The sequence below is a fragment of the Atractosteus spatula genome (assembly GCF_055471065.1).
Source record: "Atractosteus spatula isolate fAtrSpa1 chromosome 10 unlocalized genomic scaffold, fAtrSpa1.hap1 SUPER_10_unloc_13, whole genome shotgun sequence".
NCBI lineage: Eukaryota > Metazoa > Chordata > Actinopteri > Semionotiformes > Lepisosteidae > Atractosteus > Atractosteus spatula.
In genome coordinates this window covers 434,659-442,660 of record NW_028296616.1, presented here as the reverse complement: position 1 = coordinate 442,660, position 8,002 = coordinate 434,659, and the positions used below count along the sequence as shown (strand labels likewise).

Genomic DNA, 8,002 nt, shown 5'->3' with positions numbered 1-8,002 from the left:
TATGTATTTTATTTCTTTCTCCTCGTTGATCATGGAATCATGTAACTAGAGAAATTTCTTTTTTCATGAGGAAAACCAGCACAAGCAAATGTAAAGTTTAGAGCAGCGCTCAATAAAAACGATCAGAAACGAAAGCGCTTATTTTGCGGATCAGTATATTCCGATACCGCTGGTTCTGCAGAAGAAATAAGAAAAGCCGGACTCCTAACACTGTGTTGCCATTAAGGCTACTTAGTTAAAAGAAAAATGTATCGTCACCTTTTTGAACGTGATTATTAGAGACCTGTTGAATCTCCACCGGGGTTTCTTGAGAGATCGTTCAGCGAGCCAGTAATAAAAAACTACTTCGCTCAATCTCTGCTGTCACTGTAAACTCGGACGTGATGTTCCACAGATGTGCAGAGTGTGCTTTTCCTCTTGTTGTATTCAAGAGTACTCGCTGTGTGAGCTCCTCACTGCGTTTCCTTTACTTTTCCTGTGATTATCTACGTGGAGTGCGGTGACAAAATAGTCTTGAACATTTTCGGTTTGTGAAAGGAAACACTAAAGAAAATACAAGTGATGAACTTTTAAAATATCAACAGTACAGCTAGAAGAGTGGAAGATAAAATACGATTTATAATGAAATTCACAATACACTTAAGGAAAACATAAACGCCCGAACAGGGACTTGAACCCTGGACCCTCAGATTAAAAGTCTGATGCTCTACCGACTGAGCTATCCGGGCCCTGGAAAACGAACGACACTGTCGGGATCCTCGTAAGTCACATATCTCTTCTTGTGCCGAAGCGCAGTCATACCTGACCCGTCTGGAATGACCACTGACAGACTTTATCCAGAAGCGACGACACCTCACCCAGTAGAATGAGTGAGAAATACAGCATGACATGGGGAGGTAAGGGGCTCCCACAATTAATCTTTCCTCACATTACTGATTTTTTCAATAGCATTTTGACCTTTTTTCACATTCAGATTTTTTCGCATTTAATAAGATCTTTTAATCAACAACATTAAGAACGAAAACAAATGGAAAATTTTTTGGAACAACAATTAAAAAAAAACCTTTCAATGCCTTGGTTCTATAACTGTGCACACCCTTTATAAAGGGAGTTGTAACTATGCTGAAATTTAAAGAGCATTTCTGTAGAGAAAACAAAACATTTTCTCTGCCTTGATGTTAAGCTCAGGGAGCCTGCCTTTTAGAAATTCTATCTCTAAACACCTTGCGCAGCCTCTCGAGAGACTAACAAATATTGTTTTGAGAAATTGGCTCACACACCGGAAGGCACTAACGTTTCTCTTCGTTAGTGTATGTGAATAACTGTTTAACCCAAGATGTTTGTAATTGTGATTTTGTTAAAATTCAATAAATCGTCTATCAGCAGCAAGAAATTACTATGAAAGTAAGATTTTTTTTATATCATAAACTGTAAGACATGAAGAGAGTTTACAGGTCGTATCCTTCGCTTTGTCTCTTAAATTAAGCGTTCAGGATTCAAACCTGTGTTCGGACTGTTGTGTTTCTTGAATTTCTTATAATCATCAAATGTCATTGTTTAGTCCATCAGTTTTTTTCTCAGTTGTACAATGGAATTCACGCAGCTTTCAGCTCAGTGCGGAGTCCAGAGGGAGGACTCGCTCGCTGAATGATCTCTCAAGAAATCCTGGGTGAGATTTAAAAGGTGTCTTCTTCAACAGCCACGACACGTCTGAAGACCTCTGGATTTCCTGAATATAACATAAAATTAGTTCAAATCATTTGGTAGTTAACAGAGCTAAATGCTTTAGAGGTACATTTAAAACAGCAGAGCAACACCATAGCACTTCGAGTGTGCCTGAATTTAATTGTGTAAATCTGGCTCTCTATGAACACGAGCAAAGAGTTCACATTCAACAGAAGATTGCGATGTGAGCACAGTAATATAAAGCACCTAAAGATACCGGGATCTCATACATGCAAAGCATGCCTTCTATCACTGAGCTAAATCCTCAACAGACCTATCAATGGAACTGACTTAGAGATGTGCTGATACTCTCTGAACACAATCCACCACTCACGAAGAATGCCTACAGTTTCCCGCTTTCGCGTTTCCTTTACTACAGAGTAAATTCATAGGAATGAAGAAATAAGGAAGGAAAAATAATCGCATCGAAACTTCCAGAGACTGGGTAAAAATGAATCAGTTATTTTTATATCCAGTCACACGGGCGACAATGATTGATTTATCGACGGGGGAGTGCTTTTTTACCTCCTCACTCGACTACCTTGATTAAACTACGCATAGAACAACAGCAGTACTGATGATTTTCATGGACCGACTTGTTTTGTACAACTCGAGTGATAAAGCCCTGTCTGCAAATATTGTAGAAGAACGAAAAAGGGCGAAACAACGCTCCAACGACAGGAATGGTAACAGGAAGGATCATGTTATTTAATATGTCCTTTGGAGATGCCTTGTCAACGCACACAGGCGTTAGAGCTGGACAAATAATTGATAGTGGTGTTTGTAAACAATCATGGAACATTATTTCTAAACCAGGAAGAAAGGAGCAAACTTAAACTTTAAGAGACAGAAACGACACCTTATCACAGCTAACATTAATTAAAATGACATCACAATAAAAGAGCGGAGCCTTGAGTGAATCAAATTAGTTTTCATTGGACGTCTGTCTCTTCATAACTTTGTAGGTGAGAGGGAGGATTGCGGAAATGTGCCGGTGTTTCTCAGAAGTGCGTTGGTGCTACAGTATAGGTGCCTTCTAAATAATTGAGCCGGGTTTGAATCCCGGCAAGTGCATCCCCAAATCTTTTCAAGAAAATCTGTGATCCGGTAACATATCTTTTGAAACTAGCATTCAAGGTAGGATACGTGTTCTTAAACACCAAAACACTCAATAAGGAAAAAGCAGATCTCTGTACACAAGACGGCAGTGCGATCTTAGAATTCCTGTGTTGTTGACGGATTCAGACTCCTTCTCAGAGGTCTTTGCTAGCCAAATAACTTTGCAGCTGAGGAAGAGCACTACGGAAAATACCAAACACAACCAGCGAGCGTGCTCTTAATGCAAGGAGCTGTTTTTTTTTTCCTCGCAATAATCATTATTAACCAAAAACAGCAGCACAGGTAGGTCGCATTTGTGATTATGTCACTTCTCTGCTTCAGGAGGTCAATAAAAGACTCTGAAAGTAGTAAAGCAAAACTGAACTCAAAATCATATTAGGAATTCTGAGCGATATATCCATACAGGTAATCCAATAAGAATGTTGAAATATTTGAATATCATCTCTCTATATATTTCGCTGCTTTTTACCCGGAGTAAAACTATTGGATTGAAGGAATGCTAACCGCTGGGTTAAAATGTATAGTTGTTATTTGGAGAAATCTGTAAACTCGTGATCTTATATGTTTTAAAAGACAGCACAGGAAAAAACGACAGTGCTGATTATTTTCCGGAGACGGAGCACTGATGACCTATCCGAGCTGATTGATAAAGCCCACCCAGTGGATACTCTAGTAGAACGTCAAAGAACATTCACCATTGTATCCAAAGAAACCACAGGAACAACATCAGGAAGCACAATCAATTCCCCTTTTAAATCTTTCCTGTAAGGTATGCTATGTGAATTCATGAAGTTAATCCTCTGATCTCTTTTGACCACGAACAAAGTATTTCTGATGGAGCGCTATGTTCGAAGATTTAATAAGCTTTACCCCTGCCAATGATTCGGCGTGAAGAATTAAAAGTTTCACAGACAAAAGCAGCTCACCACCACAGCCAATATTAAATGTACTTGCCGGTACACTATCATGTGCACTGCCTCAAAAGTGATCTCGGCAGATGTTGTTCCCTACATAAAGCTGAACATAATTACAAAGATAATTTATGTTGAGAAAACAAAATATTTTTGTACCTTGATGTTAAGCCTGTATTTTAGAAAGTCTATCTCTAAACACCTCCCGCAGCCTAACAAGAAGTGCTTTTACTGATCGTATTGCAGGTCTTAAAGCACTAACATTTGGCAGCGGTGGGATTCGAACCCACGCCCCCAGAGAGACTGGAGCCTAAATCCAGCACCTTAGACCACTCGGCCACGTTACCTTCCTCCATGCCCAACTTCCTCACATTGCTGGCTTGGTAAATGCCGGGGGCTTCAGCTCTTGTCGTCGGATCTAATGATATCATGACGTGGAAGTGACTGCACCTTTATCTTCCGAGATGCTTTCAATACCACAAACACTACTTTCACCGGCACAAACAGCAATAATGAAGGAGGTGGGATTCATCCTTTGTGCTGTTTGTAGGGGCGCAACTCTACGGTGATCTACTGACTTAAAAAGCAAAATTCAAAATCCTCTGCTACTACTGTTGCTTTTTTCATAGTTTCTTCAGATCCTTCATTTGAACGTCGATTTTGAAGGATATTGATGATAATACCACATAAATTGTGGTTTTCTTGTGCTCGCCAATTTTATTCAAATACCAGCCTTTTTTACAGTTCCTTGCGTGTTTCACAAGGTATAATATCCCCCTCGCATCCTCAGCTAACATATTTTAAAATTACAATAAATTATACAGCATGCATGTTTACATTTATATTAAAATTAAAGTAAATATACCAGAACACATACAGTGCTAACCCAATAATTATTGTCAGGTTCTCCAACAAATCTGCGTTGTTATTTTAACATGTTTCAGCTGAGGGTGCAACAGGAGTATAAATGAATTTTCCCGCCAGCCATTCAAAGACCAAATTCCATGAGTGAACATTATTTTCTCAGACGTTGCCGGCATTGGACTTTGCCGGTGGTATTGAATTATGTCCACAACTATTGTAGTAGTTCCTTCTTGAAGTTCGACACGTGCAAAGCACTCGTAATATCATAGGTGTTAAAGTTCGCTGAGTCTATTCGAGTCGTGGTGTGTATCTCTGCCTATCATTGGGAGACGGGTAGCTTTTTTACACTCAGATTCCAATCTTCAATGCTTTGTGTGAGAGCTTACATAACTTTCATTTTCTCACATTTTCTGACGACTGTTCCAAAGGGGCACCCTGTCAATTCTGAATACTTTTCAAAAATCTGCCTGCATGTTTGATTATTGTCACTTCATTTCGAAAAAGTTCAATATTGATCATAACTAAAGAAAATAATGATCACGAACAAAAAAGGGATAAAGATGCCAGTCGATCTTGAATCACTGCTGGGTGACACGGGCTTCTGTTCTGATATGGTTGTACGAGAAACAGGAGGAATCGCCTATCTCCTATAGAACATGAGTTGAATCAGGAATGAGACATTTTGTATACTCGTGCATATGTCAACGCCTGACCTACATCGTAAAACTAACATTAAGTTGTCAGAGACATTCATTTATATACAAACAAGAGACAGACCAAGTAATAATTCTACATTAGTTCAGGTGGGTAAACCTGAACTAACTAACAAACCTATTAATAATTCTACATTAACGTGTCCTACACTGATCAGACTAATTGACATGGTCTGATTCAGAGCCTGTGCAGTTCGTGCTAATTACAACAACGACAGTTCTGAACCCTCATCACCGAACTGAGCACAAGTTCAGCTGTTCTCCAGTTTTGTTAGGCATGGTTTTTCATTGCAGTTCAGAGCTGGAGCTGATCTCCAGACAGTACAGTGTTTTGGGTAAGTTGTCGAAATTCGCATGAGGCTGCAGACAACTTACCCAAAGTGTTTTCTATAGCTTTCAGGTGCAGTTCATTTATATAAAAGAATGTAAGTGGTATAAACGCAACAAGCCAGACGGCAGTAGAACCTATAATTTTCTGACGCGAGGCCTGACGCGCTAGTCATTACGCCACTGACCCTGCTACTGTAGTGCTAAAAAAACACGTTTTCTACATTTATGTCTGTTTAAAAATCACTCTCTAAAAAAGACAAAGGGTTTGTGTGTCGCGCTAAAATTCCGCTTCATTTCGAATGCAAATAAAAACCGTTTTGTTCCAACAAATCTTAAATTTGTCACATCCTTCATACTATACTTCTCTCTTGTATTAGTAAAGCATTTTGATTTAAACTGAACAATATATGAAAGGTTTCATCTATACACTTACACATAATAAGTATACGAATAAATACTCGGAAGAAGCCGCAGCTCAGGTATTAGAGAGATTTAAATCGGATCGGAGGATTTAGAGTCCAGACTGCAAAAAGACAGCTGACACAGGTCTTTTATAGAACCGTTTTGATTTTCTCTCCTTTGTCCCCGTGGCGTCATTGTCCTGCTCGCAGCCGAGCCCGACACACGTCTGGTTTTTGTCGCTAGGCGCACACCCTGCGGTCCATGTGGGTCCTAATACCCCAGTACAATGACGGAACACTAAACTGTAAACAGGTGCCGTCCTTCGGCTGAGACGTAAAACCGAGGTCCTGACTCTCTGTGATCGTTCAGGAGAATGGTGGTGGTGGAGGGGAGTCCCCATTACCTGTAAAGCGCATTGAGTGGAATATCCAGAACAGCGCTATATAAGTGTAAGCAATAATGATTATTATTATTATAATGTAAAATGCAATAAAAAATAAAAAAATATATCAAACTTTGATTCAAAATAGATTAATGTAAAAACTGATGAAGCTAATGCTTTTTTCAGGGCTATATCCACTTTTGTTTTAAAAAGCGAAGTCTGTCGCGATTGTGAAAGTTAGAGAATGTGTCCCAGCGGGTGCCTTCATATCGCGAGCGTCAGTCTCGCCCGTAGCTGCGAGAAGGTTAAAAGCGCCCAAGTGATCTGTCTTTCGTCAGAGTACTTGCCGGAGCAGTAAGACGCAGAGCACCATCCAGCAGCTGTAGACGATGTTCGGGGAAGAGCTAATTCTGTTTTTAGCACAGGGAGTGAGAATGAGCTCAGTCCAGCTCCCAGCACAATCCATCCTGGTTTGGTTAAAGTGCGTCTGAGGCTCTTTGGATCGTAACGTAAAAAAAAAACAATTGCTCACATCGTGTGACTTCCACGACAGGAAGGAAAGGTATCACTTAAAAAAATCAGAACTGAAGATTTGGATCCTGGGCCTCAATTTGATCAAATTATTAAAATGATAATTATCAAAATATCAGACTGTGTTTCTGCAACATTTCGTGCACAGTACGCCATTTTAATCTAAAACAGTCACAACGAGGGCTTTACACGCAGTGTGGGGTATTTTCCCCTTTTATATTTTTGCCACTTTATATCGAACCTGTTATACTCCCAGAAGTGCACAGTAGCTTGTACTTAATAAAAATGTACAATTCACCACTGGTATAAACAGATGTGTGCCGTGTTTGCCTTTGTAAGCAGTTGTTTAAAAAATAAGTTCACAATACGATAAAAACACAGAAAGCACAAACTTTATAATACAACGATACAAAATCAATACCAAATCATTATGCCAATTAAGTACCTATCCTTTGAAAACAGAGAACACCTTTATATCTACAAAAAAACTTGACATTTGTATGTATTTTTGACTTACAAAGCAGACAGTGTAGTCCCTTAATTCAAAGATCAGATCTTGGCCAAAACAAGACAATCAGACGTGGGCTGAATTCGGAACAGGAACCTCTACTTCGTCGTTTATTGAGCTTTTGATCAATGTCTGATTGAAACAGATTCGCTTTTTTAACTCTTTGATTAAAGTACACAAAAAGCACCTTCCTTCGAGCCGGAATCGAACCAGCGACCTAAGGATTCCCTGTTGATTTCTCTACAGTCTTCCGCTCTACCAACTGAGCTATCGAAGGAATGTCAAACATTGCATTCTGGCACATACTGCCCAATGTTGTGAAATGTTCCGGGTGATTTAAATCCCAATTCGACATCAAGTTTCCAACTTGTTTCCTTAGTATTGTTTACCTTGAATTTAAGCCACGAACCAGGATTCTACTGTATAAACTTCCAGGGATATTACAAAATGTTTGATGGGGCATCAATCATTCCAGGCGGAAATTGACTCCTTTTTTTTCTCGAGGGATCATACTAAT

The 8,002-nt window shown here is 39.5% G+C and overlaps 3 non-coding genes across 3 annotated transcripts; all 3 read right to left on the bottom strand.

The window, feature by feature from the left end:
- Positions 1–655: 655 nt before the first annotated feature.
- On the bottom strand, positions 656–728 carry trnak-uuu (transfer RNA lysine (anticodon UUU)). The gene has a single exon. It is a non-coding gene; the product is annotated as a tRNA-Lys (tRNA).
- A 3,292-nt stretch (positions 729–4,020) lies between these two features.
- On the bottom strand, positions 4,021–4,102 carry trnal-uag (transfer RNA leucine (anticodon UAG)). Its single transcript has one exon. It is a non-coding gene; the product is annotated as a tRNA-Leu (tRNA).
- Positions 4,103–7,674: 3,572 nt separating this feature from the next.
- Positions 7,675–7,762, bottom strand: trnay-gua (transfer RNA tyrosine (anticodon GUA)). The gene is given in 2 exon segments: positions 7,675–7,710; positions 7,726–7,762. It is a non-coding gene; the product is annotated as a tRNA-Tyr (tRNA).
- Between the last annotated feature and the right edge of the window lie 240 nt (positions 7,763–8,002).